The following is a 27860-nucleotide window of genomic DNA, read 5'->3' as shown; positions in this document are numbered from 1 at the left end:
GGCTTCCTCTCCATTTCTGACTCCGACCGCAGGGTCCCTGCAGAGTTGGGACAGGAGAGTCAGGCCTCGTCTTGTCTGAGTAACGGAACTCTGCTTGCCTCTCGAGTCGTTCAGGGGGTCTCAGGGCCCTTGACAAGCTGTGTGTGGAACCTGCGGGTGTTTCCAGAAGATGCATGGGGATGTCAGTGCCCCTTCGTTTTGTGCCTTCCCCCACAGGGTTTCCTTCAAAGAGGTGTCCGGGCATCGGGTTCATTTCAAGAGCGGACCGGGAAATCGGGGTCATTCGGCATGTGGCACCAACCACGTGGCTCATCTCGAATTTCCTCATGAGACCAGCATCATCCTGAGGTGCGCCAGGAAGGCCGGGAACCCCTTCCACACAAAGTAGGGGAATCGATTCTCCTGTCGGGATCAGGAGGGGAGATGGGGCTCAGATAAAGTGGTGCCGGGACCCTCGGTGTTCCACTCGAGGGAGCCCGGCGTTTCAGGGAACTTTAGGGGTCGCATCAAGGGAGCCAAGTACCGTTTCCCACTTCAGGACGGAACATGGGACTTCCCTGGAGACGCTGTAGCGGGCAAGGGCCTCATCCTGTGAAGACGTTGGAACCACGTCGTTTTTCTTGAGTTGCATCGGGATTCTCGAAAACGACAGGAATTTCAGGTCTCTCTTGGGTTGGCCCTGGGAAGCCCAATCTTCAATTCGAGTTGCGATGGAAAGCTGGGGGTTCTGCTCGAGTCACTACAGGGCCAAAGAGACCTCATCGAGGCGTGTGTCCAGGACCTAATATTCCTCTCAAGGGAAGACAGGGATACAGGGTTTCCATTCCAGACTCCCCCGGGGAGTCAGGACTCGCCTGGAGGGGAAGCAAAGGACTCCGCTTTCCTCTCAAGTCGCGACACGGATCTCTTGGAGCCCACTGAGTGGACTCAAGGGTGTCGAGCCTCCTCTTCAGTTTGGAGAGAGGACTCGGGATTGCTCTCCAGGCCAGGCAGGAAAAGAAGGCCCTCATCTCGCGATGACGGGGGCGTCTCATGGGTTTCCTCAGGCTGCTGCGCCCATGGGGGTTTTCTCACGAGGCACGACGAGGACCTCAGGGAGCCTCTCGTGCGGCGCCAGGGAAGTCAGGTCTCCATGCGCATGGCGAGGGGGAGCTGGTCATCACTCTCGAGTCATGGGAAGCGGCTAGGTCCTCAAGAGGCGTTGAAGAAGGACTCTCGAGTTCTTTCTTGGGTTGCGGCGGGAAACCCTCGTTTCCCTCGACTTCTGCAGGGGACCTTAGGGAACTTCCCACGGTGCCTCTGAGAGGTGAGGGATGCTGTGTAGTTGGCAGGGCCTCTCGGGACTCTGCTGGGTTCGGCGCAATGGAAGAGGGCCTCATCTCGAGGGGAGGCAGGAACCTCAGGCTTCCTCTCGGTTTCGGACTCCGACTGCACGGTCCCTGCAGTGTTGGGACAGGAGAGTCATGCCTCGTCTTGTCTGAGGAATGGAATTCTGGTTACCTCTCGAGTTGTTCCGGGAGTCTCAGGCCCCTTGTCGAGCTGTGTGTAGACCCTGCGGGTTTTTCCGGATGATGCACGGGGGTGTCAGTGCCCCTTCGTGTTGTGCCTTCACCCACAGGGTTGCCTTCGAAGAGGTGTCCGGGCATCGGGTTCTTATCAAGAGCGGACCGGAAAATCGGGGTCGTTCGGCACGTGGCACCTCACACGTGGCTAGTCTCGAATTTCCTCCTGAGACCGGCCTCATCCTGAGGTGCGCCAGGAAGGCCGGGAACCCCTTCCAGACAACGCAGGGGAATCGACTCTCCTGTCGCGATCAGGAGGGGAGAAGGGGCTCAGATGAAGTGGTGCCGGGACCCTCGGTGTTCCCCTCGAGGGAACCCAGCGTGTCGGGGAACTTTTGCGGTCGCATCAAGGGTGTCAAGTACCGTTTCACACTTAAGGACGGAATATGGGACTTCCCTGGAGACACCAGGAACTTCGGTGTTCCCCTGGAGTGAGACCGGTATGTTGGGGAACTTTGGGGTCGCATCAAGGGTGCCAAGTAGCATTTCGAACTTTAAGATGGAACGTGGGACTTCTCTTGAGACTCTAGCTGGCAAGGGCCTCATATTGCGATGAAGGGGGAACCACATGGTTTTTAAGACTTGAGGCTGAATTCTCGAATTACGATGGGAAATTCAGACTTCCTCTTGTGTTGACCGTGGGAAGACCAATCTTCCATTCAAATTGTGAGGGAGAGATGGAGGTTGCTCTCGAGTCACTGTAGGGCAAAATAGACCTCATCTAGGCTTGTGTCTAGGACAAAATGTTCCACTCCAGGGGCGACAGGGATCTCGGGGTTGCATTCCAAACTCACCCGGGGAGTCAGGCCTCGTCTCCAGGGAAGCAAAGGACTCCGCTCTCCTCTCGAGTCGCACCGGGTATTTCTTGGACCCAACTGAGTGGCCTAAAGCGAGTCAATCCTCCTGTGAAGTTTGGAGAGAGGACCAGGAATTGCTCTCCAGGTCAGGCAGGAAAAGAAGGCCCCCATCTCTCCTTGACGGGGGCATCTTGTGGTTTTTCTCAAACTGCGGCGCCAGTGTGGGTTTTCTCACGAGGTACGATGGGGTACTCAGGGAGCCTCTTGTGTGGTACTAGGGAAGTCAGTTTTCCTGCTTGTGGCGAGGGGAGCGCGTCCTTGCTCTGGAGTCATGGTAGGGGAATCGGGCATCAAGAGACGTTGAAAAAGGACTCTCCAAGTCTTTCTCGGGTTACTTCAGGAAACTCTGGGTTCCCTCGACTTGTGCCAGTGACCTCAGGTAGCTTCTCAGGGAGCCTCTGAGAATTCAGGGATACTGTGGTGTTGGGAGGGGCCTCTCGGGACACCACTGAGTTTGGTTCAATGGAAGAGGGCCTCTTCTCTAGTTGAGGCAGGAACCTCAGGGTTCCTCTCCATTTCTGACTCCAATTGCAGGGTCCCTGAAGAGTTGGGACAGGAGAGTAAGGCCTCGTCTTGTGTGAAGGAATGCAACTTCACTTGCCTCTCGAGTTGTTCACGAGGTGACAGTCCACATTTGGAGCTGTGAGTGGAATCTGCGGGTTTTTCCAGACGATGCATGGGGATGTCAGTGTCCCTTCGTGTTGTGCCTTCATCCACAGGGTTGCCTTCGAAGAGATGTCCGGGCGTCAGGTTCTTATCTAGAGTGGACCGGGAATTTGGGATCTTTCAGCATATGGCACCAACCATGAGGCTACTTTTCGAATTTCCTCATGAGACCGGCCTCATCCGGAGGTTCGCGGGGAACGTCGGGAACCCCTTGCAGACAAAACATGGGAATCGACCCTTCTGTAGCGATCAGGAGGGGTGAAGGGGCTCACAGGAAGTGGTGCCGTGAACTTTGGTGTTTCCCTCGAGCGAGACCGGTATGTCAGGGAACTTTGGGGGTCGTATCAAGGGTGCCAAGTACCGTTTTGTACTTCAGGATGGAACGTGGGACTTCTCTTGATACGCTGTAGCGGCCAAGGGCCTCATCTTGCGATGACGGGGGAGCCACGTGGTTTTTCTCGAGTTGCGGCGGGATTCTCGAGTTACGACGGGGATTTCAGGCTTCCTCTTGTGTTGGGCCAGGGAAGTCCAATCATCCATTGGAGTTGCGAGGGAGAGCTGGGGGTTGCGCTCGAGTCACTGCAGGGCAAAGGAGACCTCATCTAGGCTTGTGTCCAGGACCTAATGTTCCTCTCCAAGGGCCACAGGGATCTCAGGTTTGCATTCCAGACTCACCCAGGGAGTCAGGCCTCATGTCGAAGGGAAGCAAAGGACTCCGCTCTCCTTTCGAGTCGCGACGGGCACCTCTTGGAGCCCACTTTGTGGCCTAAAGGGAGTCAAGCCTCCTGTGAAGTTTGGAAAGAGGACTTGGGACTGCTCTCCAGGCCATGCAGGAAAAGATGGCCCTCATCTCGCGATGATGGAGGGATCTTGTGGGTTTTCTCGAGCTGCGGCACCAGTGTGGGTTTTCTCACGAGGTATGACGGGGAGCTCAGGGAGCCTCTCATGTGGCCCCAGGGAAGTCAGGTGTCCATGCGCATGGGGAGGGGGAGCGTGTCATTGCTCTCGAGCTATGGTAGGGGAATCTGACCTCAAGACACATTGAAGAAGGACTCTCGAGGTCTTTCTTCGGTTGTGGCAGGAAACCCTTATTTCCCTCGACTTTTGCCGGTGGCCTCAAGGAGCTTCTCAGAATGCCTATGAGAAGTCAGGGATACTGTGGAGATGGGAGGGGCCTCTCGGGACTCCACTGGGTTTGTTTTAATGGAAGAGGGCCTCATCTCGGGTTGAGGCAGGAACCTCAGGTTTCCTCTCCATTTCTGAATCAGATCGAAGCGTGCCTGCAGAGTTGGGATTGGATACTCAGGCCTCGTCTTGTCTGAGGAAGGGGACTCCGCTTTCCTCTCTCATTGTTTAAGGGGTGACAGGCCAGTTGTGGAGCTGTATGTGGATCCTGCGGGGTTTTCCGGACGATGAACAGGGTTGCCAGTGCCCCCTCGTGTAGTGCCTTCATCCACAGGGTTGCCTTAGAAGAGGTGTCCGGGCATCGGGTTCTTATCAAGAGCAAGACCGAGAAATCGGGGTCTTTTGGCACGTGGCACCAACACGAGGCTACGTCTCGAATTTCTTCGTGAGACTGGCCTCATCCTGAGGTGCGCCATGAAGGTCGGGAACCCCTTCTAGACAAAGCAGGGGGATCGACCTTCCTGCCGTGATCAGGAGCGGAGAAGGGGCTCAAATGAAGTGGTGCCAGGAACTTCGGTGTTCCCTTGGAGTGAGACCGGTATATTGGGGAACTTTTGGGGTCGCATCAAGGGTGCCAAGTAGCATCTCGAACTTTATGACGAAACATGGGACTTCTCTTGAGACTCTGTAGCGGGCAAAGGCCTCATATTGCGATGAATGGGGAACCACGTGGTTTTTAAGAGTTGCAGTGGGATTCTCGAGTTACAACGGGAAATTCAGACTTCCTCTTGTGTTGGCCCAGTGAAGACCAATCTTCCATTCGAATTGCGAGGGAGAGATGGGTGTTGCTCTCGAGTCACTGTAGGGCAAAATAGACCTCATCTAGGCTTTTGTCCAGGACATAATGTTCCTCTCCAGGGGCAACAGGTATCTCGGGGTTGCATTCCAGACTCACCCGAGGTAAGGCCTCGTCTCGAGGGGAAACAAAGTACTCTGCTCTCCTCTCAAGTCGCGACAGGTATCTCTTGGAGCCCATTGAGTGGCCTAAAGGGAGTAAAGCCTCCTGTGAAGTTTGGAGAAAAGACCAGGGATTGCTCTCCAGGTCAGGCAGGAAAAGAAGTCCCCAGTCTCGCGATGACGGTGGGTTTTCCCGAGCTGCGGCGCCAGTGTGGGGTTTCTCACGAGGTATGACGGGGAGCTCAGGGAGCCTCTCATGTGGCGCCAGGGAAGTCAGGTGTCCATGCGCATGGCGAGGGGGAGCGTGTCATTGCTCTCGAGTCATGGTAGGGGAATCCGTCCTCAAGACGCGTTGAAGACGGACTCTTGAGGTCTTTCTCGGGTTGCGGCAGGATACCCTGTGTTCCCTCGACTTGTGCCGGTGACCTCAGGGAGTTGCTCAGGGTGCCTCTGAGAAGACACTGATACTGTGGATTTGGGAGGGGCCTCTCGGGACTCCACTGGGTGTGGTATAATACAAGAGGGCCTCATCTCGTGTTGAGGAAGGAACCTCAGGGTTCCTCTCCATTTCAGACTCCGATCTCAGGATTCCTGCAGAGTTGGGACAGGAGAGTCAGGCCTCGTATTCTGTGGAGAAATGAAACTTAGCTTGCCTCTCGAGTTGTTCACGAGGTAACAGGTCACTTGTCGAGCTGTATGTGGAACCTGCAGAATTTTCCAAAAGAAGCACGGGTGTTCAGGGTCCCTCCTTGTTGTGCCTTCATCCTACGGGATGCATTCCAAGACGTGTACGGGCATCGGGTTCTTATTAATAGCTGACCGGGAAATGGGGTCTTTCCGCATGTGGCACCACCCACGAGGCTACATCTCCAATTTCCTCGTGAGACAGGCCTCATCCTGATGTGCGCTGGGAAGATCGGTAACCCCTTCCACACAAAGCAGGAGAAAAGACACTCCTGTTGCAATCAGGAGGGGAGAAGGGGCTCAAATGATGTGGTGCGGGGAACATGGGTGTTACCCTCGAGTGTGGCCTGTATATTGGGGAACTTTGGGAGTGCCATCATGGGTGCCAAGTACCGTTTTGCACTTCAGTAGGAACGTGGGACTTCTTTTGAGACGCTGTGGCGGGCAAGGGCCTCATGCTGCGAAGACGATGGAACCACGTGGTTTTTCTCGAGTTGCGGCGGGATTCTCGAGTTACGACGTGGATTTCAGGCTTCCCCTTGTGTTGGCCCTGGGAAGCCCAAACTTCCCTTCGAGTTGCGAGGGAAAGCTGGATGTTGTGCTCGAGTCACTGCAGGGCCAAAGAGACCTCATCTAGGCGTGTGTCCAGGACCTAATAGTCCTCTCAAGGGAAGACAAGGATCTCGGGATTGCACTCCAGACTCCCCCGGGGAGTCAGGCCTCGCCTCGAGGGGAAGCAAAGTACTGCGCTCTCCTCTAGAGCCCCGACGCGGATCTCTTGGAGCCCACTGAGTCGCCTCAAGGGAATCCATCCTACTCTTCAGTTTGGAGAGAGGACTCGGGATTGCTCTCCAGGCTAGGCAGGAAAAGAAGGCCCTCAGCTCGCGAGGACGGGGGAGTCTCAGGGGTTTCCTCGAGCTGCGGCGCCCATGGGGGTTTTCTCCCGAGGCACGACGAGGATCTCAGGGAGCCTCTCGTGCGGCGCCAGGGAAGCCAGGTCTGCATGCGCGAGGCGAGGGGGAGCGCATCATTGCTCTCTAGTCCAGAGAGGGCACAAGGGCCTCAAGACACTTTGAAGAAGGACTATCGAGGTCTTTCTCGAGTGGCGGCGGGAAACCCTTATTTCCCACGACTTCTTCCGGGGACCTGAGGGAACTTCCCAGGGTGCCTCTGAGAGGTGAGGGATGCTGTGGAGTTAGCGGGGTCTCTCGGGACTCCGCTGGGGTTGGCGCAATGGAAGAGGGCCTCATCTCGAGGGGAGGCAGGAACATCAGGCTTCCTCTCTGTTTCTGACTCCGACCCTCCGACCTCAGGGTCCCTGCAGAGTTGGGAGCGGAGAGTCAGGCCTCGTCTTGTCTGAGGAAGGGAACCCCGCTTGCTTCTCGAGTTGTTCAGGGGGTCTCAGGCCCCTCGTCGAGCTGTGTGTGGAACCCGCGGGTCTTTGCGGACGATGCCCGGGGGTGGCAGTGCCCCTTCGTGTTGTGCCTTCATCCACAGGGCTGCCTTCGAAGAGGGGTCCGGGCCTCGGGTCCTTCTAAAGAGCGGACCGGGGAATCGGGGGCGTTCGGCATGTGGCGCCACCCACGTGGCTCGGTTCGAATTTCCTCGTGAGACCGGCCTCCTCCTGAGGTGCGCGGGGAAGGCCGGGAACCCCTTCAAGACCACGCAGGGCAATCGACTCTCCTGTCGCGATCAGGAGGGGAGAAGGCGCTCAGAGGAGGGGGTGCCGGGACCCTCGGTGTTCCCCTCGAGGTAACCCGGCGTGTTGGGGAACTTTTGGGGGTCGCATGAAGGCTGTCAGGGACCATTTCGCCCTTCAGGGTGGAACAGGGGACTTCCCTTGAGACGCCATCGCGGGCAAGGGCCTCATCTTCCGAAGAGGTGGGAACCACGTGGTGTTTTCTCGAGTTGCGGCGGGATTCTCGAGTTACGACGGGGATCTCAGCCTTCCCCTTGGGTTGGCCCTGGGAAGCCCAATCTTCCCCTCGAGTTGCGAAGGAAAGCTGGGGGATGCGCTCTAGTCACTGCAGGGCTGAAGAGACCTCACCTAGGCGTGTGTCCGGGACCTAATATTCCTCTCCAGGGAAGGCAGGGATCTCGGGGTTGCATTCCAGGCTCCCCCGGGGAGTCAGGCCTCGTCTCGAGGGGAAGCCAAGGACTCCGCTCTCCTCTCGAGTCCCGACGCGGGTCTCTTGTAGCCCCCTGAGCGGCCTCAAGGGAGTCCAGCCTCCTCTTCCATTTGGAGAGAGGACCCGGGATTGCTCTCCAGGCCATGCAGGAAAAGAAGGCCCTCAGCTCGCGAGGACGGGGTCTTCTCAGGGGTTTCCTCGAGCTGCGGCGCCCGTGGGGGTTTTCTCCCGAGGCACGACGAGGATCTCAGGGAGCCTCTCGTGCGGCGCCAGGGAAGTCAGGTCTCCATGCGCGTGGCGAGGGGGAGCGCGTCATGGCTCTCGAGTCACGGGAGGGGACTAGGGCCTGAGACGCATTGAAGAAGGACTCTCGAGGTCTTTCTCGGGGGGCGGCGGGAAACCCTCGTTTCCCTCGCCTTCTGCCGGGGACCTTAGGGAACTTCCCAGGGTGCCTCTGAGAGGCGAGTGATCCTGTGGAGGTGGCGGGGCCCCTCGGGACTCCGCTGGGTCTGTCGCAACGGAAGACGGCCTCACCTCGAGGGGAGGCAGGAACCTCAGGCTTCCTCTCTGTTTCTGACTCCGACCCTCCGACCTCAGGGTCCCTGCAGAGTTGGGAGCGGAGAGTTAGGCCTCGTCTTGTCTGAGGAAGGGAACTCCGCTTGCCTCTCGAGTTGCTCAGGGGGTCTCAGGCCCCTCTTCGAGCTGTGTGTGGAACCCACGGGTGTTTCTGGACGATGCACGGGAGTGTCAGTGCCCCTTCGTGTTGTGCCATCACCCACAGGGTTGCCTTCGAAGAGGTGTCCGTGCAACGGGTTCTTCTCAAGAGTGGACCGGGAAATCGAGGTCGATCGGCATGTGGCACCACCCCCGTGGCTCATCTCGAATTTCCTTGTGCGGACGGCCTCATCCTGAGATGCGCCGGGAAGGCCGGGAATCCCTTCCAGACCACGCAGGGGAATCGACACTCCTGTCGCCATCAGGAGGGGAGAAGGGGCTCAGATGAAGTGGTGTCGGGACCCTCGGTGTTTCCCTCGAGGGAACTCGGTGTGTCGGGGAAATTCTGGGGGTCGCATGAAAGGTGTCAGGTACTGTTTCGCACTTCAGGACAGAAACAGGGACTTCCCTTTAGACGCCATAGCGGGCAAGAGGCTCATCTTGCAAAGACGTAGGAACCACGTGGTTTTCCTCGAGTTGCCGCGGGATTCTCGAGTTACGACGGGGATCATAGGCTTCCCCTTGGGTTGGCCCTGGGAAGCCCAATCTTCCCCTCGAGTGAGAGGGAAAGCTGGGGGTTGCGCTCGAGTCACTGCAGGGCCCAAGAGACCTCACCTAGGCGTGTGTCCGGGACCTAATATTCCTCTCCAGGGAAGGCAAGGATCTGGGGGTTGCATTCCAGGCTCCCCTGGGGAGTCAGGCCTCGTCTCGAGGGGAAGCCAAGGACTCCGCTCTCCTCTCGAGTCGCGACGCGGATATCTGGGAGCCCCCTGAGCGGCCTCATGGGAGTCCAGCCTCCTTTTCATTTTGGAGACAGGACACGGGATTGCTCTGCAGGCCATGCAGGAAAAGAAGGCCCTCAGCTCGCGAGGATGGGGGCGTCTCAGGGGTTTCCTCGAGATGCGGTGCCCATTGGGGTTTTCTCCCGAGGCAATACGAGGATCTCAGGGAGCCTCTCGTGTGGCGCCAGGGAAGTCAGGTCTCCATGCGGTGGCGATGGGGATCGAGTCATGGCTCTCGAGTCATGGGAGGGGACTAGGGCCTCGAGACGCGTTGAAGAAGGACTCTCGAGGTCTTTTTCGGGGGGCGGCGGGAAACCCTCGTGTCCCTCGCCTTCTGCCGGGGACCTTAGGGAACTTCCCAGGGTGCCTCTGAGAGGCGAGGGATCCTGTGGAGTTGGCGGGGCCTCTCGGGACTCCGCTGGGTCTGGCAAAACGGAAGAGGGCCTCACCTCGAGGGGAGGCAGGAACCCCAGGCTGCCTCTCCGTTTCGGACTCCGACCGCAGGGTCCCTGCAGAGTTGGGACAGGAGAGTCAGGCCTCGTCTTGTCTGAGGAAGGGAACCCCGCTTGCCTCTCGAGTTGTACAGGGGGTCTCAGGCCCCTCGTCGAGCTGTGTGTGGAATCCGCGGGTCTTTGCGGACGATGCACGGGGGTGGCAGTGCCCCTTCGTGTTGTGCCTTCACCCACAGGGTTGCCTTCGAAGAGGGGTCCGAGCCTCGGCTCCTTCTCAAGAGCGGACCGGGGAATCGGGGGCGTTCGGCATGTGGCCCCACCCACGTGGCTCGTCTCGAATTTCCTCGTGAGACAGGCCTCATCCTGAGGTGCGCCGGGAAGGCCGGGAACCCCTTCCAGACCACGCAGGGGAATCGCTTCCCTGTCGCGATCAGGAGGGGAGAAGGGGCTCAGAGGAAGCGGTGCTGGGACCCTCGGTGTTCCCCTCGAGGGAACCCGGAATGTCGGGGGACTTTTGGGGGTCGCAGGAAGGCTGTCAGGGACCGTTTCGCCCTTCAAGGAGGAACAGGGGACTTCCCTTGAGACGCCGTGGCGGGCAAGGGCCTCATCTTGCCAAGAGGTGGGAACCACGTGGTTTTTCTCGAGTTGCGGCGGGATTCTCGAGTTACGACGGGGATCTCAGCCTTCCCCTTGGGTTGGCCCTGGGAAGCCCAATCTTCCCCTCGGGTTGCGAGGGAAAGATGGGGGTTGCGCTCGAGTCACTGCAAGGCCGAAAAGACCTCACCTAAGCGTGTGTCCGTGACCTAATATTCCTCTCCAGGGAAGCCAGGGATCTCGGGGTTGCACTCCAGGCTCCCCCGGGGAGTCAGGCCTCGTCTCGAGGGGAAGCCAAGGACTCCGCTCTCCTCTCGAGTCGCGACGCGGGCCTCTTGGAGCCCCCGGAGCGGCCTCAAGGGAGTCCAGCCTCCTCTTCCGTTTGGAGAGACGACCCGGGATTGCTCTACAGGCCATGCAGGAAAAGAAGGCCCTCGGCTCGCCAGGACGGGGGCGTCTCAGGGGTTTCCTCGAGCTGCGGCGCCCGTGGGGGTTTTCTCCCGAGGCACGACGAGGATCTCAGGGAGCCTCTCGTGCGGCGCCAGGGAAGTCAGGTCTCCATGCGCGTGGCGAGGGGGAGCGCGTCATGGCTCTCGAGTCACGGGAGGGGACTAGGGCCTCGAGACGCGTTGAAGAAGGACTCTCGAGGTCTTTCTCGGTTGGCGGCGGGAAACCCTCGTGTCCCTCGCCTTCTGCCGGGGACCTTAGGGAACTTCCCAGGGGCCTCTGAGAGGCGAGTGATCCTGTGGAGGTGGCGGGGCCCCTCGGGACTCCGCTGGGTCTGGCGCAACGGAAGAGGGCCTCACCTCGAGGGGAGGCAGGAACCTCAGGCTTCCTCTCCGTTTCGGACTCCGACCGCAGGGTCCCTGCAGAGTTGGGACAGGAGAGTCAGGCCTCGTCTTGTCTGAGGAAGGGAACCCCGCTGGCCTCTCGAGTTGCTCAGGGGGTCTCAGGCCCCTCGTCGAGCTGTGTGTGGATCCCGCAGGTCTTTGCTGATGATGCACGGGGTGGCAGTGCCCCTTCGTGTTGTGCCTTCACCCACAGGGTTGCCTTCGAAGAGGGGTCCGGGCCTCGGGTCCTTCTCAAGGGCGGACCGGGGAATCGGGGGCGTTCGGCATGTGGCACCACCTACGTGGCTCGTCTCGAATTTCCTCGTGAGACCGGCCTCATCCTGAGGTGCGCCGGGAAGGCCGGGAACCCCTTCCAGACCACGCAGGGGAATCGCCTCTCCTGTCGCGATCAGGAGGGGAGAAGGGGCTCAGAGGAAGCGGTGCCGGGACCCTCGGTGTTCCCCTCGAGGGACCCCGGCGAGTCGGGGGACTTTTGGGGGTCGCAGGAAGGCTGTCAGGGACCGTTTCGACCTTCAGGGCGGAACAGGGGACTTCCCTTGAGACGCTGTGGCGGGCAAGGGCCTCATCTTGCCAAGAGGTGGGAACCACGTGGTTTTTCTCGAGTTGCGGCGGGATTCTCGAGTTACGACGGGGATCTCAGCCTTCCCCTTGGGTTGGCCCTGGGAAGCCCAATCTTCCCCTGGGGTTGCGAGGGAAAGCTGGGGATTGCGCTCAAGTCACTGCAGGGCCGAAGAGACCTCACCTAGGCGTGTGTCCGGGACCTAATATTCCTCTCCAGGGAAGGCAGGGATCTCGGGGTTGCATTCCAGGCTCCCCCGAGGAGTCAGGCCTCATCTCGAGGGGAAGCCAAGGACTCCGCTCTCCTCTCGAGTCGCGACGCGGGTCTCTTGAAGCCCCCTGAGCGGCCTCAAGGGATTCCAGCCTACTATTCCTTTTGGAGAGAGGACCCGGGATTGCTCTCCAGGCCATGCAGGAAAAGAAGGCCCTTAGCTCGCGAGGACGGGGGCGTCTCAGGGGTTTCCTCGAGCTGCGGAGCCCGTGGGGGTTTTTCCCGAGGCACGACTAGGATCTCAGGGAGCCTCTCGTGCGGCGCCAGGGAAGTCAGGTCTCCATGAGCGTGGCGAGGGGGAGCGCGTCATGGCTCTCGAGTCACGGGAGGGGACTAGGGCCTCGAGACGCGTTGAAGAAGGACTCTCGAGGTCTTTCTCGGGGGGCGGCGGGAAACCCTCGTGTCCCTCGCCTTCTGCCGGGGACCTTAGGGAACTTCCCAGGGTTCCTCTGAGAGTCGAGGGATCCTGTGGAGGTAGCGGGGCCCCTCGGGACTCCGCTGGGTCTGGCGCAACGGAAGAGGGCCTCACCTCGAGGGGAGGCAGGAACCTCAGGCTTCCTCTCCGTTTCGGCCTCCGACCGCAGGGTCCCTGCAGAGTTGGGACAGGAGAGTCAGGCCTCGTCTTGTCTGAGGAAGGGAACCCCGCTGGCATCTCGAGTTGCTCAGGGGGTCTCAGGCCCCCCGTCGAGCTGTGTGTGGAACCCGCGGGTCTTTGCGGACGATGCACGGGGGTGGCAGTGCCCCTTCGTGTTGTGCCTTCACCCACAGGGTTGCCTTCGAAGAGGGGTCCGGGCCTCGGGTCCTTCTCAAGAGCGGACCGGGGAACGGGGGCGTTCGGCATGTGGCACCACCCACGTGGCTCGTCTCGAATTTCCTCGTGAGACCGGCCTCATCCTGAGGTGCGCCGGGAGGGCCGGGAACCCCTTCCGGACCACGCAGGGGAATAGACTCTCCTGTCGTGATCAGGAGGGGAGAAGGGGCTCAGATGAAGCGGTGCCGGGACTCTCGGTGTTCCCTTCGAGGGAACCCGGGGTGTCGGGGAATTTTGGGGTTCTCACGAAGGGTGTTAGGTACCGTTTCGCACTTCAGGGCGGAACAATGGACTTCCCTTGAGACGCCGTAGTGGGCAAGGGCTTCATCTTGCGAAGACGTTGGAACCACGTGTTTTTTCTCGAGTTGCGGCGGGATTGTCGAGTGACGACAGGGAATTCAGGCTTCCTCTTCAACTGGCCCAGGGAAGTCCAGTTTTCATTCGAATTGCGAGTTAGAACTGGGGATTGCTCTCGAGACACTGCAGGGCCAAATAGAGCTCATCTAGGCTTGTGTCCAGGACCTAATGTTCCTCTGCTGGGGCGAAAGCTATCTCCCATTGCATTCTCGACTCACCCGGGGAATCAGGCCTCATCTCGAGGGGAAGCCAAGGACACTGATCTCCTGTGAAGTTGCGACGGGTATATCTTGGAGCTCACTGTGTGGCCTAAAATGAGTCAAGCCTCCTGTGGAGTTTGGAGAGAGGACACAGGATTGCTCTCCAGGCCATACAGCAAAAGAAGGCCCTCATCTCGTGAGGACTGGGGTGTCTCGTGGGTATTCTCGAGCTGCGGCTCCAGTGAGGTGTTGCTCACGAGGTATAATGGGGAGCTCAGGGAGCCTCTCCTGTGGCGCCAGGGAAGTCAGGTTTCTATGCGCGTGGCTAGGGGGAGCGCGTCATTGCTCTCGAGTCATGGTAGGGGAATCGCACCTCAAGACGCGTTGAAGAAGGACTCTCGAGGTCTTTTACGGGTTGGGGCAGGAAACCCTTGGTTCCCTCGACTTGTGCCGGTGATCTCAGGAAGGTCTAAGGGTGCCTCTGAGAAGTCAGGGATACTGTGCAGTTGGGAGGGGCCTCTCGGGACTCCACTGGGTTTGGTGCAATGGAAGAGGGCCTCATCTCGAGTGGAGGCAGGAAACTCATGTTTCCTCTCCTGACTTCTCCTGGGCCAGATCTGACTCGGATCGTAGTTTCGCTGCAGAGTTCGAACAGGAGAGTCAGGCCTCGTCTTGTGTGGAGGAATGGAACTCTGCTTGCCTCTCCAGTTGTTCACGGGGTGACAGGTCACTTCTCGAGCTGTGTGTGGTACCTGCGGGTTTCTGCGGACGATACCCGGGGGTGTCAGTGCCCCTTCGTGTTGTGCCTTCATCAAAAGGGTTATCTTGAAAGAGGTGTCCGGGCATTGGGATCTTATCAAGAGCGCCCGGGAAATCGGGGTCTTTCGGCATGTGTCACCATCCACGAGGCTATGTCTCGAATATCCTCGTGAGACCGGCCTCATCCTGAGATGCACCGGGAAAGGCGGGAACCCCTTCAAGACAAAACAGGGGAATCGACCCTCCTGTCGCGATCAGGAGGGGAGAAGGGGCCCAGATGTAGTGGTGCTGGGAACCTCGGTGTTCACCTTGAGTCAGACTGGTGTGGCAAGGAACTTTTGAGGTCGCATCAAGGGTGCCAATACCGTTTCGCACTTCAAGACGGAACGTGGGACTTCTCTTGATACGCTGTAGGGGGCAAGGGCCTCATCTTGCGATGACGGGGGAACCACGTGGCGTTTCTCGAGTTGTGGCGGGATTCTCGAGTTTCGACAGGGAATACAGTCTTCCTCATGTGTTGGCCCAGGGAAGTCCTATCTTCCATTCGAGTTTCAAGGGAGAGCTGGGGATTGCCCTCGAGTCACTGCAGGGCAAAATAGACCTCATCTAGGCTTGTGTCCAGGACTTAATGTTCGTCCCTAGGGGCGACAGGGATCTCGGGCTTGCATACCAGACTCACCCGGGGAATCAGGCCTCATCTCAGGGGAAGCAAAGAACTCTGCTGTCCTTTTGGGTCGCAATGGGTATCTCTTGGAGCCCACTGTGTGCCCTAAAGGGAGTCAAGCCTCCTGTGGTGTTTGGATAGAGGACTCGGGATTCCTCTCCAGGCCATGCAGGAAAAGAAGGCCCTCATCTCGCGATGACGGCGGCGTCTCATGGGTTTTCTAGACTGCTGCGCTAGTGCCGGGTTTCTGACGAGGTATGAGAGGGAGCTCAGGGAGCCTCTCGTGTGGCGCCAGGGAAGTCAGGTCCCCATGAGATGGCTAGGGGGAGATCGTCATTGCTCTCGAGTCATGGTAGGGTAATCGGGCCTCAAGACGGGTTGAAGAAGGACTCTCGAGGTCTTTCTCGGGTCACTGCATAAAACCCAGGGTTCCCTTGACTTGTGCCTGCGACCTCAGGGAGCTTCTCAGAGTGCCTCTGAGAAGTCAGGGATACTGTGCAGTTTGGAGGGGCCTCTCGAGACTCCTCTGCATTTGGTGGAATGTAAGAGGGACTCATCTCGAGTTGAAGCAGGAACCTCAGTGTTCCTCTCCATTTCTGACTCAGATCGCAAGGTCCCTGCATGTTGGTACAGGAGAGTCAGGCCTCGTCTTTTCTGGAGGATGGGACTCCTCTTGCCTCTCGAGTTGTTCTCGAGGTGACAGGCCACTTGTCGAGCTGTGTATGTAACCTTCCCGTTTTTCCGGATGATGCACAGGTGTGTTAGTGCCCCTTCGTGTTGTACCTTCATACTCAAGGCTGCCTTCCAAGAGGTGTCCGAGCATCGGATTCTTATCAAGAGCGGACCGGGAAATTGGAGTCTTTCAGCAAGCGGCACCACCCACAAAGCTACGTATCGAATTTCCCCATGAGACCGGCCTCATCCTGAGTTGTGCAGGGAAGGTCGGGCCCCCTTGCAGACAAAGCAGGGGAATCGACCCACCGGTCACGATCAGGAGAGGAGAAGGGGCTTAAATGAAGTGGTGCCGGGAACCTCGGTGTTCCCCTTGAGTGAGACCGGCGTGTTGGGGGACTTTTGGGGTCGCATCAAGGGTGCCAAGTACCGTTTCGCATTTCAAGATGGAACCTTGGACATCTTTTGAAACACTGTAGCGGGCAAGGGCCTCATCTTACGATGACGGGAGAACCACGTGGTTTTGCTCAAGATGCGGCGGGATTCTCGAGTTATGACCGGGAATTTAGGCTTCCTCTTGTTGGCCTTGAAATCCAATCTTCCATTCGGGTTCCGAGGGGGAGCTGGGGATTGCGCTAGAGTCACTGCAGGGCAAAAGAGACCTAATCTAGGCTTGTGTCCAGGATCTAATGTTGCTCTCCAGGGGCGACAGGGATCTCGGGTTTGCATTCCAGACTCATCCGGGGAGTCAGTTCTCACCTCGAGGGTAAGCAAAGAATTCCGCTCTCGTCTCGAGTCGCGATGGGTATCTCTTGGAGCCCAATGTGTGTACTAAAGGGAGTCAAGCCTCCTGTGGAGTTTGGAGAGAGGACTCGGGATTGGACTCCAGGCCATGCAGGAAAAGAAGGCCCTCATCTCGAGATGACGGTGGCATCTCGTGGGTTTTCTCGAGCTGCGGCGCCAGTGTGGGGTGTCTCATGAAGTACCACGGGGATCTTAGGGAGCCTCTTGTGTGGCGCCAGGAAAATCCAGTGTTCCATTCGAGTTGCGAGTTAGAACTGGGGATTGCTCTCCAGTCACTGCAGGGCAAAATAGACATCATCTACGCTTGTGTCCAGGACCTATTGTTCCACTACTGGGCCGACAGGGACCTCAGGGTTGCATTCTCGACTCACCCAGAGAGTCAGGCCTCGTCTTGAGGGGAAAAAAAGGACTCCGCTCTCCTGTCAAGTCGCGACGGGTATCTCTTGGAGCCCACTGCGTGGCGTAAAGGGAGTGAAGCCTCCTATGGAGTTTGGAGAGATGACTCGGGATTGTTTTCCTGGCCATGCAGGAAAAAAGGCCCTCATCTTACGATGACGGGGGCGTCTCGTGGGTTTTCTCCAGCTGTGGCGCCAGTATCAGATTTCTCACGAGGTACAACGGGGAGCTCAGAGAGCCTCTCGTGTGGTGCTAGGGACCTCAGGTCTCCGTGCGTGTGGTGAAGGGGAGTGCGTGATTGCTCTCGAGTCATAGTAGGCGAATCGGGCCTCAAGACGCATTGAAGAAGGACTCTCGAGGTCTTTCTCGGGTTGCAGCAGGGAACCCTGGGTTCCCTCGAATTGTGTCGGTGACCTCAGGCAACTTCTCAGGGTGCCTCTGAGAAGTCAGGGACACTGTGGATTTGGGAGGGGCCTTTCGTTACTCAACTGGGTTTGGTGCAATTGAAGAGGGCCTCATCTCGTATGCAGGCAGGAACCTCAGGGGTCCTCTCCATTTCTGACTCGGGTCGCAGAGTACCAGCAAAGTATGGACAAGAGAGTCACGCCTGATCTTCTGTGGAGGAATGGATCTCCGCTTTCCTTGCGAGTTGTTCATGGAGTGACAGGCCTCTTGTTGAGCTGTGTGTGGAACCTGTGGGTTTTTCCGGATGATGCAGAGGGGTGTCAGTGCCCCTTCGTGTTGTGCCTTCATCCACAGGGTTGCCTTCAAAGAGGTGTCCGGGCATCGGGTTCTTTTCAAGAGCGTACCAGAAAATTGGGGTCTTTCAGCATGTGGTACCACCCACGAGGCTACATCTCGAATTTCCTCAGGAGACCGGCCTCATCCTGAGGTTCGCCGGGAAGGTAGGGAACCCCTTGCAGACAAAGCAGGGGAATCGACCAACCGGTCGCGATCAGAATTGGAGAAGGGGCTCAGATGAAGTGGTGCCGGGAACCTCGGTGGTCCCCTCGAGTGAGACCGGTATGTCACGGCACTTTTGAGGTCGCATCAAGGGTGCCAAGTACAGTTTCGCACTTCAAGACGGAACGTGGGAATTCTCTGGAGATGCTCTAGCGGGCAAGGGCCTCATATTGCGATGACGAGGGAAACACGTGGTTTTTCTCGAGTTGCGGCGGGATTCTCGAGTTACGACGGGGAATTCAGGCTTCCTCTTGTGTTGGCCCAGGAAGTCCAATCTTCCATTCAACTTGTCAGAGAGAGCTGTGGGTTGCTCTCGAGTCACTTCAGGGCAAAGAGTCCTCATCTAGGCTTGGGTCCAGGACGTAGTGTTCCTCTCCAGGGGCAACAGGGATATCGGGGTCGCATTCCAGTCTCACCCGGTGGGTCACGCCTCGTCTCGAGTGGAAGCAAAGGACTCCACTATCCTCTCGAGTCGCGACACGTAACTCTTGGAGCCCAATGAGTGGCCTAAAGGGAGTCAAGCGTCCTGTGTAGCTTGGACAGAAGGTTCACGCTTGATCTGCATACCATGCAGTTAAAGATGGCCCTCCTCTCGTGATGACGGGAGTGTCTCATGGGTTTTCTCGAGCTGCGGCGCCAGTGTGGGGTTTCTCACGAGATATGATGGGGAGATCAAGGAGCCTCTCGTGCAGCGCCAGAGAAGTCAGGCCTCCATGCGTGTGGCCAGGCAGATCGCGTCATTGCTCTGGAGTCATGGGAGGGACTAGGGCCTCAAGACGCATTTAAGAAGGACTCTCGAGGTCTTTCTTGGGTTGGGGTGGGAAACACTCGTTTCCCTCGACCTCTACCGGGGACCTTAGTGAACTTCCCAGGTGCCTCTGAGAGGTGAGGGATACTGAGGAGTTAGAGGGGCCTCTCGGGACTCCACTAGGTTTGACGAAATGAAAGAGGGCCTCATCTCGATTGGAGGCAGGAACCTCAGCTTCCTCTCCATTTCTGACTCCGACCGCAGGGTCCCTGCAGGGTTGGGACAGGAGAGTCAGGCCTCATCTTGTCTGAGTAATGGAACTCTGCTTGCCTCTCGAGTCGTTCAGTGGGTCTCAGGCCCCTTGTCGAGCTGTGTGTGGAACCTGCGGGTGTTTCCAGAAGATGCACGGGGGTGTCATTGCCCCTTCTTTTTGTGTCTTCCCCCACAGGGTTGCCTTCAAAGAGGTGTCCGGGTATCGGGTTCATTTCAAGAGCGGACCGGGAAATCGGGGTCGTTCGGCATGTGGCACCACACACGTGGCTCATCTCGAATTTCCTCGTGAGACCAGCATCATCCTGAGGTGCGCCGGGAAGGCCGGGAACACCTTCCACACAAAGCACGGGAATCGAATCTCCTGTCGCGATCAGGAGGGGAGATGGGGCTCAGATGAAGTGGGGACGGGACTCTAGGTGTTCCACTCGAGGGAACCCGGCGTTTCAGGGAACTTTAGGGGTCGCATCAAGGGAGCCAAGTACCGTTTCCCACTTCAGGACGGAACATGGGACTTCCCTGGAGACGCTGTAGCGGGCAAGGGCCTCATCCTGTGAAGACGTTGGAACCATGTCGTTTTTCTCGAGTTGCGTCTGGATTCTCGAAAACGACGGGGATTTCAGGCTTCCTCTTGGGTTGGCCCTGGGAAGCCCAATCTTCCCCTTGAGTTGTGAGGGAAAGCTGGGGGTTCAGCTCGAGTCACTACAGGGCCAAAGAGACCTCATCGAGGCGTGTGTCCAGGACCTAATATTCCTCTCAAGGGAAGACAGGGATCTCGGGTTTGCATTCCAGACTCCCCCGGGGAGTCAGGCCTCGCCTCGAGGGGAAGCAGAGGACTCCGCTTTCTTCTCAAGTCGCGACACGGATCTCTTGGAGCCCAATGAGTGGACTCAAGGGTGTCGAGCCTCCTCTTCAGTTTGGAGAGAGGACTCGGGATTGCTCTCCAGGCCAGGCAGGAAAAGAAGGCCCTCAGCTCGTGAGGACGGGGGCGTCTCATGGGTTTCCTCAGGCTGCAGTGCCCGTGGGGGTTTTCTCACGAGGCATGACGAGGACCTCAGGGAGCCTCTCGTGCGGTGCCAGGGAACTCATGTCTCCATGCGCATGGCGAGGGGGAGCTGGTCATCACTCTCGAGTCATGGGAGCGACTAGGGCCTCAAGACGCGTTGAAGAAGGACTCTCGAGGTCTTTCTCGGGTGGCGGCGGGAAACCCTCGTTTCCCTCGACTTCTGCAGGGGACTATAGGGAACTTCCCAGGGTGCCTCTGAGAGGTGAGGGATGCTGTGGAGTTGGCGGGGCCTCTTGGGACTCTGCTGGGTTCGTCGCAATGGAAGAGGGCCTCATCTCGAGGGGAGGCAGGAACCTCAGGCTTCCTCTCCGATTCGGACTCCGACTGCACGGTCCCTGCAGTGTTGGGACAGGAGAGTCATGCCTCGTCTTGTCTGAGGAATGGAATTCTGGTTGCCTCTCGAGTTGTTCCGGGAGTCTCAGGCCCCTTGTCGAGCTGTGAGTAGACCCTGCGGGTTTTTCCGGATGATGCACGGGGTTGGCAGTGCCCCTTCGTGTTGTGCCTTCTCTCACAGGGTTTCCTTCGAAGAGGTGTCCGGGCATCGGGTTCTTATCAAGAGCGGACCGGAAAATCGGGGTTGTTCGGCACGTGGCACCTCACACATGGCTAGTCTCGAATTTCCTCCTGAGACCGGCCTCATCCTGAGGTGCACCAGGAAGGCCGGGAACCCCTTCCAGAGAAAGCAGGGGAATCGACTCTCCTGTCGCGATCAGGAGGGGAGAAGGGGCTCAGATGAAGTGGTGCCGGGACCCTCGGTGTTCCCCTCGAGGGAACCCAGCGTGTCGGCGAACTTTTGGGGTCGCATCAAGGGTGTCAATTACCGTTTCGCACTTAAGGACGGAACATGGGACTTCCCTGGAGACTCCGGGAACTTCGGTGTTCCCCTGGAGTGAGACCGGTATGTTGGGGAACTTTGGGGTCGCATCAAGGGTGCCAAGAAGCATTTCGAACTTTAAGATGGAACGTGGGACTTCTCTTGAGACTCTAGCTGGCAAGGGCCTCATATTGCGATGAAGGGGGAACCACATGGTTTTTAAGACTTGAGGCTGAATTCTCGAATTACGATGGGAAATTCAGACTTCCTCTTGTGTTGACCTTGGGAAGACCAATCTTCCATTCAAATTGTGAGGGAGAGATGGAGGTTGCTCTCGAGTCACTGTAGGGCAAAATAGACCTCATCTAGGCTTGTGTCTAGGACATAATGTTCCACTCCAGGGGCGACAGGGATCTCGGGGTTGCATTCCAAACTCACCCGGGGAGTCAGGCCTCGTCTCCAGGGAAGCAAAGGACTCCGCTCTCCTCTCGAGTCGCACCGGGTATTTCTTGGACCCAACTGAGTGGCCTAAAGGGAGTCAATCCTCCTGTGAAGTTTGGAGAGAGGACCAGGGATTGCTCTCCAGGTCAGGCAGGAAAAGAAGGCCCGCATCTCTCCTTGATGGGGGCATCTTGTGGTTTTTCTCGAACTGCGGCGCCACTGTGGGTTTTCTCACGAGGTACGATGTGGTACTCAGGGAGCCTCTTGTGTGGTACTAGGGAAGTCAGTTTTCGTGCTTGTGGCGAGGGGAGCGCGTCCTTGCTCTGGAGACATGGTAGGGGAATCGGGCATCAAGAGACGTTGAAAAAGGACTCTCCAAGTCTTTCTCGGGTTACTTCAGGAAACTCTGGGTTCTCTCGACTTGTGCCAGTGACCTCAGGTAGCTTCTCAGGGAGCCTCTGAGAATTCAGGGATACTGTGGTGTTGGGAGGGGCCTCTCGGGACACCACTGAGTTTGGTTCAATGGAAGAGGGCCTCTTCTCTAGTTGAGGCAGGAACCTCAGGGTTCCTCTCCATTTCTGACTCCGATCGCAGGGTCCCTGAAGAGTTGGGCCAGGAGAGTAAGGCCTCGTCTTGTGTGAAGGAATGCAACTTCACTTGCCTCTCGAGTTGTTCACGGGGTGACAGTCCACATTTGGAGCTGTGTGTGGAATCGGCGGGTTTTTCCAGACGATGCATGGGGATGTCAGTGTCCCTTCGTGTTGTGCCTTCATCCACAGGGTTGCCTTCGAAGAGATGTCCGGGCGTCAGGTTCTTATCTAGAGTGGACCGGGAATTCGGGATCTTTCAGCATGTGGCACCAACCATGAGGCTACTTTTCGAATTTCCTCATGAGACCGGCCTCATCCGGAGGTTCGAGGGGAACGTCGGGAACCCCTTACAGACAAAGCATGGGAATCGACCCTCCTGTCGCGATCAGGAGAGGAGAAAGGCCTCAGATGAAGTGGTGCCGGGAACTTCAGTGTCCCCTCTAGTGAGATCGGTATATAGGGGAACTTTTGGGGTCGCATCAAGGGTGCCAAGTACTGTTTTGCACTTCAAGACGGAATGTGAGACTTCTCTTGAGATGCTGTAGGGGGCAAGGGCCTCATCTTGCAATACGGGGAACCACATGATTTTTCTCGATTTGCGGCGGGTTTCTCGCATTACGACTGGAAATTCAGGCTTCCTCTTGTGTTGGCCCAGAAAGGCCAATCTTCTGTTCGAGTTGCAAGGGAAAGCTAGGGGTTGCGCTTGAGTCACTGCAAGGCCAAAGAGACCTCCTTTAGGCTTTTGTCCAGGACCTAAGTTTCCTCTCCAGGGGCGACAGGGATCCAGGGTTGCATTCCAGACTCACCCTCGTAGTCAGGCCTCATCTTGAGGGGAATCAAAGGACACCGCTCTCCTCCTGAGTATCGACGAGTATCTCTTGGAGCCCACTGAGTGACCTAAAGGGAGTCAAGCCTCCTTTGGAGTTTGGAGAGAGGATTCGGGATTGCTCTTCAGGTCATGCAGGAAAGAAGGCCCTCATTTCACCATGACAGGGGCGTCTCGTGGGTTTTCTCGAGCTGCGGCGCCAGTGTGGGGTTTCTCACGAGGTACGATGGGGAGCTCAGGGAGCCTCTCATGTGGTGCCGGGGAAGTCAGATCTTCATGCGCGTGGCGAGGGGGAGCGCGTCATTTTTCTCCAGTCATGGCAGGGGAATCGGGCATCAAGACGCGTGAAGAAGGACTCTCGAGGTTTATCTCAGGTTATGGCAGGAAACCCTGTGTTCCCTCGACTTATGCCCGTGACCTCAGGGAGCTTCTCAGGGTGCCTCTGAGAAGTCAGGGATACTGTGCAGTTGGGAGGGGCCGCTCCGAACTCCACTGGGTTTGGTGCAGTAGAAGAGGGCCTTATCTCGAGTTGAGGCAGGAACCTCAGTGTTCCTCTCCATTTCTGAATCGGATCTCAGTGTCCATGCAGAGTTGGGACAGGAGAGTCAGGCCTCGTCTTGTGTGGAGGAATTGAACTCCTCTTGCCTCTCGAGTTGTTCATGGGGTGACAAGCCACTTGTCGATCTGTATGTGGAACTTGCGGGATTTTCCAACGATGCACGAGGGTGTCAGACCCCTTCGTTTTGTGCCTTCATCCACAGGATTGCCTTCGAAGAGGTGTCCTAGCATTGGGTTCTTATCAAGAGCAGACAGGGAAATCGGGGTCTTTTGGCGTGTGGCACCAACCACAAGGCTACGTCTCGAATTTCCTCGTGAGACCGGCCTCATCCTGAGGTGCACCGGGAAGGTCCGGAACCCCTTCCAGACAAAGCAGGGTAATCGACCCTCCCGTTGTGATCAGGAGGGGATAAGGGGCTCAGAACAAGCGGTGCACCGAACCTTGGTGTTCCCCTCGAGTGAGACCAGGGTGTCGGGGAACTTTTGTGGTAACATCAAGGTTGCCAATTATCGTTTTAAACTTCAAGATGGAACGTGGGGCTTCTCCTGAGACGCTGTAGCTGGCAAGGGCCTCATCTTGCGATGACGGGGGAACCACGTGGTTTTTCTCGAGTTGCGGCGGGATTTTCGAATTACGACGGGGAACTCAGGCTTCCTCTTGTGTTGTCCCAGGGAAGTCCATTCTTCCATTCGAGGTGCGAGGGACAGCAGGGGATTGCTCTCGAGTCACTTCAGGGCAAATGAGACCTCATCTATGCTTGTGTCTAGGACCTAATGTTCCTCTCCAGGGGCGACAGGGATCTCGGGGTTTCATTCCAGACTCACCTGAGGAGTCAGGCCTCGTATATAGGGGAAGCAAAGAATTCCGCTCTCCTCTTGAGTCCCAACGGGTATCTCTTGAGCCCACAGAGTGGCCTAAAGGGAGTCAGGCCTCCTGTGGAGTTTGAAGAGAGGCCTCGAGATGCTCCCCAGGCCATGCAGGAAAAGAAGGCCTTCATCTCGCGATGACGGAGGCGTCTCGTGGGTTTTCTCGAGCTGGGGAGCCAGTGTGGGATTTCTCACGAGGTATGACGGGGGGCTCAGGGAGCCTCTCGTGTGGCACCAGGGAAGTCATGTCTCCATGCGAGTGGCGAGGGGGAACGCGTCATTGCTCTTGAGTCATGGTAGGGGAATCGGGATTCAAGACGCGTTGAAGGAGGATTTTCGAGGTCTTTCTCGGGTTGCGTCAGGAAACCCTGTGTTCCCTCGACTTGTGCCGGTGACCTCAGGGAGCTTCTAAGGGTGCCTCTGAGAAGTCGGGATACTGTGGATTTGGGAGGGGCCTCTCGGGCCTCCACTATTTTTGGTGTAATGGAAGAGGGCCTCATCTCGAGTGGAGTCAGGAACCTCAGGGTTCCTCTCCATTTCGGACTCCGATCGCAGGGTCACTTCAGAGTTGGGAGAGGTGAGTCAGGCCTCGTCTTGTGTGCAGGAATGGACCTCCGCTTGCCTCTCGAGTTGTTCACTGGGTGACAGGCACTTGTTGAGCTGTAAGAGTAACCTGCGGTCTTTTCTGGACGATGCACGGGGTTGTCAGTGCCCCTTCGTGTTGTGCCTTCATCCACACTATCTTCTTATAGGTGTCTGGGCATCGCGTTCTTATCAAGAGCGGATCGGGAAATCGCGGTCTTTCGGCATGTGGCACCACCATCGAGGCTACGTCTTGAATTTCCTCATGAGACAGCCTCATCTGAGGTGCGCGGAGAAGGTCGGGAACCCCTTGCAGACAAAGCAGGGGAATCGACCCTCCTTTCGCGATCAGGAGGGGAGAAGGGGCTCAGATGAAGTGGTGCCAGGAACCTCGGTGTTCCCCTCGAGTGCGACCCATATGTCGGGGAACTTTTGGGGTAGCATTAAGGGTGCCAAATATCATTTCGCACTTCAAGACAGAACGTGGGACTACCCTTGAGACGCTGGAGCGGGCAAGGGCCTCATCTTGCAATGACGGGGGAATCACGTGGTTTTTCTCGAGTTGAGGCGGAATTCTCGAATTACTACTGGGAATTCAGGCTTCCTCTTGTGTTGGCCCAGGGAGGTCCATCTTCCATTCGGGTTGCGAGGGAAAGCTGGGGAGTGCTCTCGAGTTACTGCAGGGCAAAAGCGACCTCAGCTAGCCTTGTGTTCAGGACCCAATGATCCTCTCCAAGGGCGACAGGGATCTCGGGTTTGCATTACAGACTCACCCGGAGAGTTAGGCCTCATCTCGAGGGGAAGCAAAGGACTCGGCTCTCCTCTCGAGTTGCGACGCATATCTCTTGGAGCCCACTGAGTGGTCTAAAGGGAGTCAACCCTCCTCTTCAGTTTGGAGAGAGGACTCGGGATTGCTCTCCAGGCCATGCAGGAAAAGAAGGCCCACATCTTGAGATGACGGGGGCGTCTCGTGGGTTTTCTCGAGCTGTGGCGCCAGTGTGGGGTTTCTCACGAGGTACGAAGGGGAGTTCAGGTAGCCTCTCGTGTGGCAACAGGGAAGTCAGGTCTCCATGGGCGGGGCAAGGGGGAGCGCGTCATTGCTCTCCAGTGAGGGTAGGGGAATCGGGCCTCATGACGGGTTGAAAAAGGACTCTCGATGTCTTTCTAGGGTTGCGGCAGGAAACCCTGGGTTCCCTTGACTTGTGCTGGTGACCTCAGGGAGCTTCTCAGGGTGCCTCTGAGAAATCAGGGATACTGTGGATTTGGGAGAGGCCTCTCGGGCCTCCTCTGGGTTTGGTGCAATGGAAGTGGGCCTCATCTCGAGTTGAGGCAGGAACCTCAGGGTTCTGCTCCTGACTTCCTGGAGCCGGATTTGACTCAGATTGCAGGGTCCCTGCTGAGTTTGCTCAGGAGTGTCAGGTCTCGTGTTCTGCGGAGGAATGGAACTCCGCTTACATCTCAAGTTGTTCAATGATGACACCACTTTTCGTGATGTGTGTGGAACCTGCGGGTTTTTCGGAGATGCACGGGGGTGTCAGTGCTCCTTCCTGTTGTGCCTTCATCCACAGGGTTGCCTTCGAAGAGGTGTCCGGGCATCGGGTTCTCCTCAAGTGCGGACCGGGAAATCGGGGTCTTTCAGCATGTTGCACCACCCACGAGGCTACGTCTCGAATTTCCTCGTGAGATCGGCCTCATCCTGAGGCGCGCAGGAAAGTCCGGGAACCCTTTCCAGACAAAGCAGGGGAATCGACCCTCCTTTCGGGATCAGGAGGAGAGAAAGGGCTCAGATGAAGTAGTGCCGGGAACCTCGGTGCTCCCCTTGAGTGAAACTGGTAAGTCGGGTAACTTTTCGGGTTGCATCAAGGGTGCCAAATACCGTTTCGCACTTCAAGACGGAACCTGGGTCTTCTCTTGAGACGCTGTAGTGGGCAAGGGCCTCATCTAGCGCTGACGGGGGACCCACGTGTTTTTTCTCGAGTTGCGGCAGGATTCTTGAGTTACAACGGGGAATACAGGTTTCCTCTTGTGTTGGCCCAGGGAAGTCCAATCTTCCATTCGAGTTGCAAGAGAGAGCTGGAGATTGCTCTCGAGTCACTGCAGGGCAAAATAGAGCTCATCTAGGTTTGTGTCCAGGACCGAGTTTTTCTCTCCAGGGGCGACAGGGAACTCGGGGTTGCATTCCAGACTCACCCGGGGAGTCAGGCCTCGTCTCGAAGGGAATGAATGGACTCCGCTCTCCCCTCGAGTCACGACGGGTATCCCTTGGAGCCCAAGAATGGCCTAAATGGAGTTAAGCCTCCTGTGGAGTTTGGAGAGAGGACTCGGGATTGCTCTCTAGGCCATGCAGGAAAAGAAGGCCCTCATCTCGCGATGACGGGGGCATCTCGTGGGTTTTCTCAAGGTGCAGTGCCTGGTTGGGGTTTCCCACGAGATAGGACGGGGAGCTCAGGGAGACTCCTGTGGTGCCACGGAAGTCAGGTCTCCATGGACGTGGCGAGGGGGAGCGCCTCATTGCTCTCGAGTCATGGTAGGGGAATCGAGCCTCAAGACGCTTCGAAGAAGAACTCTTGAGGTCTTTCTCGGGGTGTGGCAGGAAACCCTGGGTTCCCTCGTCTTGTGCCCATGACCTCAGGGAGCTTAGCGGGGTTCCTCTAAGAAGTCAGGGATACTGTGGAGTTGAGAGGGGCTTCTCGGAACTTCACAGGGACTGGTGCAATTGAAGAGGCCCTAATCTCGGATTGAGGCAGTAATGTCAGGGTTCCTCTCCATTTCTGACTCGGAGAGCAGGGTCCCTGCAGAGTTGTGACAGGAGAGTCAGACCTAGTCTTGTGTGGAGTTATGGAACTCCGCTTGCCTCTCGAGTTGTTCACGGGATGACAGGCCACCTGTCGAGTTGTATGTGGAACCTGCGGTTTTGGGGGACGATGCACAGGGGTGTCAGTGCCCCTTCGTGTTGTGCCTTCATCCACAGGGTTACCTTCGAAGAGGTGACCGGGCATCGGGATCTTATCAATAGCGGACCAGGAAATCGGGGTCTTTCAGCATGTGGCACAACACACGAGGCTACGTCCCGAATTCCCTTGTGAGACTGGCCTCATCCTGAGGTTCGCCGGGAAGTCTGGGAACCCCTTCCAGACAAAGCAGGGGAATCGACCCTCCTGTCGCCATCAGGAGGGGAGAAGAGGCTCAGCTGAAGCAGTGCTGGGAACATCCATGTTCTTCTCGAGTGAGACCGGGGTGTCAGGGAAATTTGGGGGTCGCATCAAGGGT

The sequence above is a fragment of the Bubalus kerabau genome, chromosome 17 (assembly GCF_029407905.1).
Source record: "Bubalus kerabau isolate K-KA32 ecotype Philippines breed swamp buffalo chromosome 17, PCC_UOA_SB_1v2, whole genome shotgun sequence".
NCBI lineage: Eukaryota > Metazoa > Chordata > Mammalia > Artiodactyla > Bovidae > Bubalus > Bubalus kerabau.
This window is presented reverse-complemented; position numbering follows the sequence as displayed.